We start from the raw sequence: 14,819 nt of genomic DNA on the forward strand, positions 1-14,819 counted from the left end.
ACATTAGGGCGGAGTGATTTGTTTGGAGCAAAATTTTCGTAAATCAAAATCAAATTCTACGATTCATTCGAAACAAAAACGGCCAGCAAACTACACAGCAAAAGTGACGTTTGACGCTCCCAATTTTCAAAAGATAAAGTAGTATATTTTAACTTTTTTGACATAAATAATTTTATATTTTCTCGGTTTTGTGAAACAGTTTCTTAAAAATGAAGAAAACAAACTTTATAAACTAAAAATTAAATTCGTTTAGAAAAAATTATAATTCACTGAGTTTTATTTTAAAAATTGGGAGGGTCAAACGTAATGTTTGGTACACAGTTTGTTCACTATTTTTGCTTAGAATCGAACGTGGAATTCGAATATGCCATACACTTTTTTTGGCATTAAATTACTCTGCCCTAATGTATATAGATTAAACGTTATTATCTAGAACTTTGAATATACATATTTACTAGGTACAACACACATAAAACTAAGAATTTACTTTATCAAAAAATATCCGCATATCCATTAAATTCCCATCTGCCACACTCAAGGGTTAACACGCTCACTTAATATTCAATTCTCAGCCAAAAGAAAGCATCGCACATTCTCTCAGTGATCAGCTCGTAAAATTTTGCTACAAATTATGTTTACTTTAAATATAGCAAACAATTTAGCGGTGTTACCGTCCTCACATGTACTGGTACATGCATAAGCACCCACATACACATACTTACACATATGTATGCACAAATACCTACGGATAAATCTCGCTGTTGCAATTAGTAAGTGAGAAAATTGTTGGGCAACCAGCTCATGGCCCACTAATCGTTTTAGGTAGATCAAACAAGAAATTTTCAATGAATTTGTTTGGCGTAAAATAAGGAAAATCTGTCCATCATCAATGATCAACGGCTACACGTGAAACACTGCTCAAAAAGATACCTGCGCACATACACACGCACGTGTAAATATGATGTAATAGTGATGTGCTGAGTCAATACTTCTAAGTATTGATCGATACTCGGTAGCGATTAAAAAAGTATCCAATACTTTCGGTACTCGATACCGAAATATTAATGCCTCTAATAAAAGCGCACATAGGCCAAAAATATGAAAGAAAAACCGTTCGGACGATCTTTGTAGGCCTGAAAAGCTTCGTCATCTGTCGAAGGTGAATACTGATAAAAAAATATTTTGCTGTTGCGACAAGTTCAAGTTTTTTAGCCGATATCTTATAAAATCGTATAAAAATATTTTTTTTTTGTAAACTTTAAATATACTAAGCGGCCATGGTTTAATGTAAAGAATCGGTATTGGGTACCGAAATATTTTTGAAGTATTGGGTACCAACAATTCAGCACATCACTATGATGCTATGAATTAACAACTGTGTGAGGCCTAAATGCTTTCTTGCGGATCAGAGAAATCGGAAAATATTAAACGTGTAAAAAAAAGTATTGACAACAGATATTCGGCTATACGAGTATGCACATTGAAATGTGTGTGTGTTAGCCCATGCGTGTGCGTTATGCTTAAGCTATAGCCTACAATTCATTCGTTGCACTCAGCAGTGCATTCTGCTTGACGACTGCCGCAAAGTTTTATTGAAAACATCTGTGCGGTTAATTGCAACCTTTGAAAGCACTGGAAGTGATTAATGTAATGCGACTTAACAGTTCAGTGTTTCAGCTCTTAATGCTATGTAGACGATGGGTGGGCTTATGAATTATTGTATGTTTGTATGTACATATGTACTATGTATGTGCATTTGCTATGAAAACTGTTGATCACCAATTTCCGAGTGCTTAGATGGGTTAAAATTTCTAGTAAACATATGTGGATGTACATATATAAGAGTAAAACATATACATATAGCTAATTTACTTAAATAGTGTCAAACTCGAAAAAGATTCCCATAGTACCAAAGAAATATTTTTTTTTTTTCAGTGAGATACTGGTAATCGATACAGCTATAAAATAATGAATAGATAAATAGTGGCGGTAATTTTGGCATTCTTGACTCAGTTTTTGCATCTTTTTATGATTATGACACTATTGAAGTAAAAAAGCGATGTGCATATCTTGATCTCTTCTACTATATTCAGCTCCGAGTGCTAGTGTGCTTATTGTGCTTTATTTTTATTTAGCGCGTGCCGCTGCCGTTAAGTATATCTGAAATATTTTAATAGGTGCAGAGATCCACCTAGAATGTTTATACTTGTTATAACAAATTTTTCCTTTGATTCGTTTAATTTCGCTTTAAGATGACTAAGCATTTTTCTTATTATTATTTTTTTTTTGATACTCGTTCCCATAAATCCAAAAATAAAGCATCGATTTTGGGGTTCAGTTCTCTTGGGTTGCCTAAAATGATGTTTCAGCTATCGAAATATGTCTAACAGAGGTCCCGACCTTTTGCAACTATTTCGATGATCAGTGTGAAAGTGTTAGTTGACGCAGCGCTCTGAAAAAGTAAAAATGTATTTCTAAAGTTAAAAAAAAACGCCAAAAGTGATAGGGGCGATCGATTTTAATTTTGTAAATTAGGGTTTTCTTTTACAGGTCAGTTCTACATAAGGTTTAATTTAAAATTTATTTAATGAAATATTCAAGTGAATTTTTTAATAAGCAGTTTAAAGATAATGTTATAAGTCATTTTGTCCAGGTTTCACTAATAAAAAATTTATGTTTATTTCAAGAAGATTAAATTTTAAACTACAATACTAAATATTGAATCCGACCGTGTCCGACCTTTTGTTTAAGGCACGAGTTTGTACCATATTGTACCATATATTGAAAGATTTTCTGAAGTAGATTTTTTTTAAATTAATTTTTTTTCACCAATTTCTTGTAAGATACATGTAAACATGATTATATTATAATTCAGTAGCATTTTTATTTAAGAATTTTTAAAACAAACTTAAAAAAAAATTAATTAATTTTACGTGAATTTAATAAATATTTTTCAAATTCAACACATTTCTTGTATCAACGTCTTATTGGATCAGGCGCCTTATTGGATCGGATATATTGTTTTTAGTTATTTTGATTTCAGATTAGAATTTAGCGACCGCAATAACTCTTAAATAAAATGAACATAAGCCATTATTGTTATTATTTTTAACAAAATTATTGTGTTTAAGATTTTAGGCGCCATATTGGATCGGCCATTTTGGTTTTTTTGGAATTCATATTCGAATTCAGAGACCTCAAAAGCCCCTGTAAACCCGAATTTATGTGAACATACAAATTTTTTAAACTGTGGGCACCAAATGGGTATCAAATAAGTATCACTTTGCGTCGCTTATAAAATCAGGAACCATATGTAGCGTTACCTTTGGGGAAGACACCGCCGAAATTCGTGTCTCTGGTAATAGGACACAAGGTGCTGAAGAAGAAGCCAGTTATACTGTAAATTATTTTGATTCACTCCACTTGTACCTCACTTAATCGAATAAAATTTATCGTAGACAAATACTTAAATGCATTAGTGCAAGAACCTTGACTTTACGAATAAAGGCTACCTTCTCTACAGCCCATTGAAGCGGCAAGACTCTAAAAGATACCAACTAGATTAAATTTGAACCTAGGTAGTACTTTGAGGGCAGACGGCCTCTAGCCAGAAGTATTTTGAGTTTCTGATGGATACCTATGTAACCCCCATCGTCGCTGAGTTATAAAAAGCCGTAACTAAAAATCCAAAATTCACTTTTTGATTGACTATGATGCGTTTTATCGAATTATAAGTCCCTACATCGTCTTATGTAATACAAAATTTTATTTAGTTGTGACTTTTTTGCATTTCAGTGACGATGTGAGATACGCCTTTTCCATACTATAGTAACGATATGTAGAATCGGCCTCGTATGCCGAAGTAATTTATCTCATACAAGGTAAATAAAGTAAAGGCACCATGCTTTAAGACACAGAAGCTAGATAAAATATAGGTAAAGGACTTAAAACTCCCATACAATGGAAATAGCGCAACACACTTACAGTATGGATGAACTATGGAAAGCGTGCTTCACGAAAGAGTAAGTACTATCGAGCTTTCAATAAAGTCTGGACGAAATTAATTAGCATGGTACTTTAAGACTATCGAACTCAGCATTCTATTGTAGCATGGATTGACTCCATGCTTCAGATTTACGTAATCAACGCAGATATGGATACTGGAAGAGTGAGAAAACTAGCCACCAGGAGCACTTCCCAGTCAGGCTAGTGTGACTCTTCTCTGCCGGCTCTTGGTGGTAAAATAAAAACTAAACGGTTCGGAGAGAGTTACTGTTTAGGCGCGACTACTAACATCAAGCACCTAAATGCATGCTAGGTACTGCTGCATGTGTAAAAATTTCATTAATTAAATGTATGAAACTTTTATACATGCACTTCTCAACTGTCATGTAATAAAATGTCTTAAGTTATCTGACGCATCCTCCGGACAATGCTTCCAGAGTGCTTTGCGGGCTCTGCATGACTTACAATAATGCAGAGGTGGTAAATGAACTTTACCGTTGGCCAGAGAGCCAGTGCTATTGAATATTTTTTTTTTATACATACATGCAGACATACTGGTCTCCCCTCTCACTGAGTTATTCAGTTACTTACACTGACCTCATTGCTATCAACCAGATGACAGTATATTCATAGCTCCGGCCTCCGACAATCTTTTCGCTTACCAAATAGCTGCACCATCTACCGAGTTGAGATTTGCGCTATAGAGGAAGCGGCTAGTCTTTTACCGTGTTAATATTACGATTTTAGTCGCGATAGTTAAACGTCTTAGGCGGCAACGGGTTCCAATGTAGTGAAATCCAGGGGATTCTACCGTCACTTTTTGCTGTGTCCCCGGGCATAACAAATACAGAAGGAAACGAGGTAGCTGATTAACGAAGCATGTAGCTCTAAATAACAGCCATTTAGTGGTGATGATAGGAAAGATGATGAATATTATATAGCTGTAACAAAATACTTCTGGACCGTAAGAGACTATTATGAAGGAAACCTTCTGAAATCCAACAGATCAGTTTCAGTTCTTACAATGCAATGATTACGGCATGGAACTGTGCTATTACGCAGATGCTCTAACGCTGACGAACTTTTATTTATGCCACTAATCTTCGTTTGCCTATTTTTTTGCACGTCTGCAGGAGAGTTCCAGAAAATTAAAGTTGTAGTTATTATGCATCCGTGCGTTTACGAATCTGACCTACATCCCTCGCAAATCCGCTTACATTTGCTACACAGTACAAGCCATTATTATCTGATTTTTGTTATTGCCGTGGTAAACAATTTTTGCAAAGGCTATTTGGAAATTGTGCGAAGTGATGTTGAACAGACGCCAGCAGTGGTTACATATCCGCCTTGCACGCTGCATTGTAGTAGAGGGCATGCGGTTTTTTTATATACATATATGTATATATGTATATATGTACGTAGGTACATTATGTTTATTAGGGTGGTCCTTAAAAAATCAAATGAACGATTTTTTACAGTCTCACCCCTCAATTGGTAATACAACGATCACAGATCTCATCTATAAATTTAGGTTACGATTGGATACGTTTAAGGCGTGTCGCACAGGGGGGCAAACTTCAGATACCGCTATAGAGACTCAAAAAATTGAAAGTATTTTTTTCTTCTAATACCTTAAAGCTATACTACCATAGTCGAAGATATAACATATACATTTTGGTCCCGATTGCAGTCTGTTAAGAAGTTTTCATAGGGTAATCTGAATTTTGACTCCTGTGCTACACACCTTAACCGACTTCAAGCGGGCCTAAATTTATATGTGATATCTTCGACTGAGATAGTATCGATTTTGGGTATTAGGTTAAAAAAATTAATTTTAATATTTTGAGTCTCCATAGAGGAATCTAAACTTTGTCCCCTTTGCGAGACGCCTTAATCGTCTCCAATCGGGGCCAAGGCGTCTCGCACAGGGGCAAAGTTCAGACTCCTTAGGGAATCTGATATAAAAAATTGCTTCCTAAATTGAAGGACCAGCCTAATGTTTATACATACATGCATGTATGTACATATTTATGCGTGCATTTTTGTACATAAGCAGCTGCTGAACTATCGATATCCGCTGGGATTGACTGCTGCTATGGTCAATCGTTTTGTTTGTTCTGCTGTGTATCCTCGACCAGTGCATTTGTATATATGAATCAGCTTGAGAGTTTAAGGTGAGGCCATATATTTATGTACATTAGAACGTACCAGAAAAAAAAATTCTTCATACACTTCTGACTCTAAAGTATTTTTGCAAACAATTTGGAAAAAACAATTTTTCAGCCGAACGTAGGGGTCGCCTTTTTAAATGGTTGCTCTTGGACACAACGTCAGAGTTTTAAGTATCATACATCGATGTTATCGTCTCGAGCACACAATTTTTTTTTGTTCCAGAGTTCATTGACCACAAGAAACTCGTTCTAATACATACCCACCAGATGCCAGTTCTTAGCGCCCTAACGTATCACCCTAATGTCAATAAGTTAAAGCTCACCAAAACGCATTCAAATTTTGCCAAGTAGGTATTTTGATTATTCTGGTAAAACTATTTAAAATTTTTTTTTGTGGAATGGGGGTGCCACCGAGGTATGTAAAAAAAAATTATTTTCCAAATTGCCTACCAAAAAAACTCAAGAGCGAACTTTTTTTGTTTGCTTGTAAGGTCGTCTGCCTGAGCGTTGTTTGGGGTACTTAGCAAAAAAAAAAAAAGGTGCTCAGGTCTAATGTGCATAGTACATACATATATTCGCACATAATTACACGCGCCGGCATATGGGTCAAGGTTGCTTTGGGTCAATTAGCGTGTGGATGAAACCACTGGTTGTTGCCATCCATATACAAACAATTGTTGTTGGATCTGTCATTATACAGAATTATAATGCAGGCTTAAGTAAAAAAGCGACAATTGTTTGTAGCAGTGAGATAATTAAAATGTTGGTTGAACTGGCCTCTGGTTATGGAACAGTTGGTAAACTAAGGTAATTACATTTATTTTCACCTTTTACCATTTTACCTGCAAAAGGAAATGTTGAAAATAGTTTATGAAAAGGTGTTGGGAAGAACAAATTATTATTCTAAAATATTATTAAATGCATCGTTTTGATGCCTATCCAACCATCGATTAACTGAATGAACGCTAATAGCCTTTTACAATTCCGAATGACTTGTGAAATTTAAATATGTTTGTATGTATGTATGTGTGTATGCAAGTAGTATGAAGGGTAGCCATAAGTAGCTTCCACTGTCTATACATAAATTGGGGGTGGATTTGTGAAAATTGCATTTTTGCTGCCACAAATGCCACAAACACTTGGAAAGGCATACTGGCAGCTGACAACTTCATCTGGCGAACAAACAACAGCACGCGCCACATGCAGCAACAAAAATTAAAAAAAAAATTTAAAATAAATGAATTTCCGAAAATGAGGAATGCTGATTTCTATCACCCGGAAATTGTGTTAAATTAACAGCCATAAAGCAAAAAAAAACTTAACACATTATGTATTTAGAAATTAAGTTTGGACCTAAAAAATTCCGAAATAAATTTTGGTTAGAAATAAATTTTATCAAACATTTAGATCGAAATGCACTCACAGCAATGCATTTTTCAAACGCACACGCACATACATACATAGGTAAGTACAAATGTATGTATTTACATGCATACATATTTTTATAAACAACAATTGGTGCACTTCACTGCAACGCCTGCATTCACACTTCACAGCGGTCATACGTCATGCTGGTGCTGGTGCTGGCTGCACGCACGCCTCCATAGCCAAACTGGCTAGCCCGCAATAGAGATATGGTGCGGGTTGCTTGGCCTTTCATTTAAATAATAAATATTTCAATTTTTTTTTAACAAATATCAAGTGGAGGGAAAAGTAAACAAATAAATATGATTGCCATTCATTTTGGTTCCGGTCGCCGAATATTCATAAGTGCCGTTCTCTCGTAACACTTATAATAAACAATCATGCACTCACTCCCTTCCCCCTGTTTGTCATTTGATTTTCCACTTTTCCCCCTCGTTTCCCGGTCAGTTCATCACGTCGTCAGTGAGTGCTCCCTGTGTTGCGGCTATGAATTGGACAAGTGACACATTTGGCCACAGCTGCTCGTTTATTTAGCACATAAAGCATACAAATTTTTCTATAGAATACATTCAGGCGTTGTTGAAAAATTGCTGACTACGCTGTCGCTGTTCATGGCGTCGATGCTACTGTGCGGCTAGCGCGACTTCCGCCGCTCGTTTTTTTCCCTTGAAAAATGTTCAAGTTTGTTGGTGTTTGGTTGCTGCGTCTGTGTGGTTGTTGCAGTCGCTGATCACCGCTGGTTGCATGTGTATGTGTTTGTTGTTGGCTTTCTTTACTTTCAATGCGTTGCCGGGTGCATTCATTCATTCGTTTAGTACATATCTACATTTCTACATATGTACAATGTAGTTGATTCTGATCTCTTTGGGGTGGATTTTACATTTCATTTTGGTTGAATGCAATTTTCGTTGGTACTTAAAATTTTAATTTGCTGCATTACGCTGGTGCAATTTATTTACGGTGGTGCATTGGTTTTTAAATTAATTTATGGATTGTGAATGTTGCTTATTTAAGAGTAGAGATTTCCGATTTCAATTGAATTGACCATAGAATTGATTTGAACTGTACATATTTTGCTAACTCATGCAACTGAGGATAGCGTTTTTGTCGTTCGATCTTGTAAGATCGATTAGATTTCAGACACATTTTTTAATCATAGCCTTTTCTGTATCTTCTGATTTCAATTTCTTTGAGTTAAGTCTCTTTATGCTTCTAACCTTTATTGGACATAATTTTTTTCCTTTCCACTCCTCTCTTTTCCACTCCTCTCCTTTCATTTTCTTTCTTTTTTCTTCTCTTCTCTTCACTTCCTTTTACATCGCTTCGTTTCGTTTCCTTTCCCTTCCCTTCATTTCCTTTAACTTTTCCCCTTTCTGTTCTTCTCTTATCTTGCCTTACCTTATCTTATCTTATCTCAATTATCTTGTCTAATCTTATCTCAACTCATCTCATCTTATCTTATCTTATCTTATCTCATCTTATCTTAGCGTATCTTATCTCATCTTAGCTTATTTTATCTTATCTTATGTTGTCTTATCTTATCTTAATTTTCTTATCTTATCTTTTCTAATTATATCTTATCTTATTTTATTTCTTATCTGACGCCAAGTCCTTCTCCACTTGGTCTTTCCATCGCAGTGAGTGCCTCCAGTTTCCTTTGCTACCACCAGCAAGTTCCAAATTTAATACTTTCAGATCTGGAGCGTCGGTGTCTATTCGAAAGTAGCCGCTGTATTTTAATTCGCTGCACTATTTCCAAGTCTTTATTCCATCGTCTGAGATATTCCGCAAAATCTTTCTCTCGAATACTACAAGAACCGACTCATCGGCGCATAGTTTTCATACGTCGAGAGATGATTTTACTCCTGAATTGCCTACTCAGCCAAAGTATCACTTGTTCGCAAAAGAAATCCTCTAATTTCTCCAATTTATAACTGTGTGCCAAACCGCGAATAACAGGAGATACCCTGCCCTTTTACCACCAGACCCATTCGCTTTGTTTCCTATGCTATGCTATGTCCTTCTTAGCGTGGAATGAGAGACTGACGGCATAATAAGTATAAGTTCCGATCCCGTACAAGTCCGGACTCTGGTCTAGTCAGAAATAAGTTGCGTTCCAGATGCTCACGATATTCACAATTTGCTTGTTTTTTTTATTGTACAGGAAAGCGTTTCAGGTGTCAAAAAAACCTGTAAGTCAAAGCACTTTTGTGAGGGTAGCTTGCGCTCTATCTCAGTCAGAAGTTGCAAATTTTAGTCCGAGATTTTACTTCCTGCAAGTTGATGAGAGTGTCAAATGGTAGGCATGGTTGCATTTATAAACAAAAGCAGAACGCGGTGAAAGCAAAGAACCTTAAATGTATGAAAAAAGGGAAGTAGTAACAGGAAAAGTGGTTTTCGAGTTCCAGGTGGCTTTTACTGTTTCGCTCTTGCTCCTCTCTTTCGAGAGAGTAATTTTGTTATTTGAAAGTTTTACAGGTTTATACACGAAATTATCTGGAACGCAACTATTGCCAGAACTAGTCAGATTTTACTGGAAATCGATCCCGTACTCGGTTCTTTGACAATTGAGATTATAAAAAAGGATTATAAAAGGTCCTCTCCCTGTCAAAAGTTACCCGTTTTTGTCCAAAGATTTTTTGCTGGTAAATTCTTTTCAATAGAAAGACAATGCTGAAAGCTCCGAATGGGAATTATTGTAAACGCCCTGCTGTCGATTCTTATTTAAAAAATACTTCCCAGGAACTCGCTAGAATAGGGCCGCGACAGCTTATGGCCCCCTATTTGGACCAAAAAAAAGGGCACGCATTTGCTGATTTCGCACACACGCAAACGCTACAAACCTATCAGCCTTTTCTAAAGCGCGCGGCATCTTTAAAAGCAACTCACAATTCCACTTCAACCAAACATCCACATCCATTGAAGCTGTCTTTTGTGTACACGTGTGGCGACTGCTCCAAGCGCAGTCAGCGTCCACACAATGGCGTTAACAGTGGCGCGTACGTCATTGGATGGCTGCGTCTGACAGTGGTGGCGAAAGAAAAACGAAGCCTCAGTCTTTTTCTGCGCTCTCTCTTTACTTCAGACGAGTGAGCTTTTTTTTTCTTTTGATTTAACATTTTGCGTTTTGCCTTTGGTTTCTTTCTCATTTTGTGTTTTTTGGCCATTTTTCACTTAGCCTTTTGTTTGTAGCTTTTTTGTAACTTCTCGCCGTTTATTGTTGTCTTGATTGTACGCTTTTTTGTTATCCTTTTTGTTGTTGTTTTTCTTGACGCGCACACGTAGTATTCTTGTTTGGTCTGTTTCGCTGGTTTTTCTGTTGATGTTTCTGCCGGTCGCTACGGGGCTGTATCTGCTTAGACGCCGTCTGAGGTGGTGCTGGTGGAGGTATTACGATTTCTGTGTGTGATGTTGCTGGTGGTGGTGCCAGAGAAGGCAACAAAGCGTCAGCGCGCCTTTGACACCGATGACAGCACGCGAGCAGCCAACCAGCTATTTGTGTATGTATGTATGTAGCGGAGGGCAGCCAGTTGGGTGCTCAACGCCGCTGGCTGAATGGCTAGCTAGTTCAGTTTTAATTCTGACGGCTGTTAGTTGAGTTGATTTTCGTGCGCAGAACGCGGAACGTCAAAGCTAACGAAGCTTGTTGCCTGCTCTTTGACTGACTCTGTCTTTTAGGCAGTGACTGTGAGCGCGCGTGTGTGTGTGTTCAAAGTCGATTTTGTGGCTTTTGCCAAACACAAATACGAATACTGATTGTTTTGCGTTGTTTGAATTGGAATCAAACGATTAACGTTCATAAAAAAAAATTAAATATTTGGTGAAAAAGGATATAAAATTGGGTGTTTAGCATCTCTTAAAAAAAAAAAAAGAATCAAAACGAAATAGTGACAAATTGAATTTTGGCAAGAAAATTGTGGCGAAAGAAGAAAAAGAACCAAGCAGCAGCAGCAGCAAGAAGTGCGCGCAATCCTGCTCCAACTGGTCTGTTAACTATTTCTTTCTTTTAAAATTAGATTTTAAGATTATCTAAAAAAATATATGTAATAACGAAAGACTTTATCTATCTATATTTTTTTTAATAACTTGTTGGCTTGCTGATAAAAAAAATTTAGTTTCGAGATATCACAATGTGAAAATTCGAAAATTATATATATTAAAATTTTGAAATACTTTTATTTCTAAAGTTTCAGTGTATGAGTGTTATTTTGTTTTACTTGGTTTAAGTCTTTCTCGTTTTAATTGTTTTAATTTTTCTGTTTGCGTTATTTAGACTTTTTTGTAAATAAAAAAAATATGTTTTTTAAACACTATTTAAAATTTTTTAAAATTCATAAAAAATGATTTTAACTCTCACAACTCAGCTTCCCGTTATATTTTATAAAAATTTACTCTTAACTTTTAACGAAAATTTTAAAAAGTTCCATCATAAATTAAATTTATTGTTATCAAACAAAGGTTTAAGTAATTCTGAAACATATATTTGAAAATTGTTAAAAAAAAGTTTTAAATATTTTAAATTTAACAATAACTTCGAGCTGCGAGAGCTAAAGACATTTTTATATGAAACAAAAAAAAATCAATTTAAATATGTATCTACTATGTATTTTCTTAAAAAAAATGCTTTTAACTCTCGCAGTTAAAATTTATATTTAATCACAAAATTACTTTTTTATTACATTAGTATTTGTGACTTTTCATATATTTTCTTTATTGAAAACAGGGAATTAAAAAAAAGAACATGTTTTTTTAAATTTTCCTTATTTATATTTTTATTTTTATATCTTCTCCATGAATTATTGCAGTTTTATTAAAAAACATACATACCTATTTTATTTAATTGTTTTAGACCTTTCAACAGCTGTGTTTAAATTTTTATTAAAAACAGAAAAAATTTAATAAAATAAAAAGTTCTTATACTTTACCTAATAACTTTAGCCCAATCAGTCCGTCTTCGTTTGTGCTGAAGACGCTGGAGACACTGATTGGCCTGCATAAGTACTTAGAAGAAACGAGATTCCTTGAGAACGCCTATCTAAATCTCAACACGCTAATAAAGAGGGAAGGCATGAGAAGAACGCTTTGCAGACAATTGTAAACGAAACTCTTAAGTCGATTGAGGGGGTTTCACCTACTCGACGGAGGCTAAGCATCTGGGCTGATATACTGCATTAAAATTAATAAGGGTTTAGGTTCCGTCTCTGATTCCAAAATAGTTCCAAGTAGCTATTAATTAAGGCGCGGTGACTGGAGAAAGACAGCTTTTGAACTTTTTTCCGGATGGGTTGAAACATGATCGAAGGTTTGGCGGAGGTATATAAGCTGTCTATTAACATGAAGTCTACGCTTCCGAACTTTCGTGGCGTTCTTCAGGCAGAATAGACATTGTTCAAGATTGTGATCTCAATAAAATATAGAAGGATTTTATTCGATTCAGGGAGTGCCCGACCTTTCTCTCAATTATAAGTGCATAAGACCACAAGTGACATCGGGGAACTGCACGACGGGCGATCTGCCTTTGACCACATGCGTTTCACTCTTGGACAGAGGGGGCTCATACAATCTGAGCGGCTCCTGGGACATGCGCAATTGCAAATCACATGTGATCCTTCAAATCACAATTGCCTAGAAGGAGATGGGCCGGATTCACATTACCACTTTCCTCTAAGCTGTCCAGGATTTACCGACGATCAGAGATTGAAGTATCTTTTTAAAACTATGCTTTATAAAATCTCGAAAATCGATACTAGCCGTCTACGTAACTTCGTGATTGGCTCGTCGCGTTTCATCGTTTGAGTGTGCCATTCCAAATCACGGGATATTAACAGAATCTAAATTCTAAAGAATTAAATATTTAATGTTCCAACTGGGAACCTATTTGTATTTCTCCTTTATCTTTAACTTCTCCGCTTACTACGCAATTTACTAGCTTCAAGCAATTACCTTAATTTAGAAGGGCAGCTTCTTTCAGTGCAAGCATTGGTGGGAAAATAATTTTTTAAGTTAATTTAAGCGCCAAATTGAATGAAATTTATTTCCTCTAAAATTAACTAAAAGCGCGCCAAATGCCAAATGCCAATCGCTGATGATGGCATGCTATAAACAGCTAACCAGCCAGAGACTTGCAAACACAAAAGTGAAAAAAAATTAGCGAAAATAAGCAAAAGCGCATAGCCTGATATATTCACTTATCGAATCAGTGCGGTTTTGCAAAATTTAGCTGCATGCAGATGCAACACATTGCCGCCTGTGTGGTCGTAGTGGTGGCTACCAGTGTTACCAGATGATCACAAAAAATGAAGGTAAATTAATTTAGAAACTCCGCTTTTTTCAACTATTAAAGCAATAGGCCTTTCGTGATTGACTTTTTACTCTCTTTTTTTTTGTATGGAAGTTTTAGGCCTTCTAAATCCGCTTCTTTTAAAAGAGGAACATTTTCACGAAATATTTAATGATGGCGCGGTACAAATTTGACCTTGCTCCAGATACAGCGCGACATACTTTCTCCAATTATTTCTTTATTTGGCAACCGCTTCTTTAAAAAAAAGAACACCTACTCGTTTTCTTCCGAATAGCAGAGCTATTGAAAGGTCTTCCAATATAGCTTGCAAAGGTAAGGTCCTGCCTGTAAGTGTTGGTTAAATGAGCTCCTCATTTTTCCGACCAGTTTTATAACGGAAGTAACATACTGCTGTATGAATTTACCGTTGCAATTCAATGGATCTTTCATTTTTGCGGCTCGAATTTCCAAAGAGTAGTTAGTCGCATTAGCCATATATTTCCGGATAAGAAAAAAGCGATAAGATAAGTGGATTACATTCCTACAAAATCTTTCTTCTCAGACTACTTACTTAACAGATGAAAATTACTGATGAAGAGGCAGCATTAAAAAAAGAAAAAATCCACGAAGCTAACCCCGAAATTCCCAGGCTAGAGCAAATACATATCTAATTTCTAAATGCAGCGTAAAAAATATAAACTTGGTCACACTGGTGGCTAATGGTTCGTCATTTGCGTTTGTTTTACAATTTTATGCACTGAAATGCGATAGTCGGCAAGTTTGCGCACATGTTGCATCTGCTGTGCCAAACAACAGCGACAACAGCAACAACAAAAGTGGTTGGTGGTAAATTTTGCGGTTGGCGAGAATTTGGATTTGTGCATGAAAGTAGTTGTTGCACGGAATGGATGGATGAGCGCTTGGCTGCCAAGCAGAAC

Source organism: Rhagoletis zephyria, unplaced genomic scaffold (assembly GCF_001687245.7).
Source record: "Rhagoletis zephyria isolate East Lansing unplaced genomic scaffold, Rhagoletis_zephyria_1.1 Rzeph_scaffold_03118, whole genome shotgun sequence".
In the NCBI taxonomy this organism is placed as follows: Eukaryota; Metazoa; Arthropoda; class Insecta; order Diptera; family Tephritidae; genus Rhagoletis; species Rhagoletis zephyria.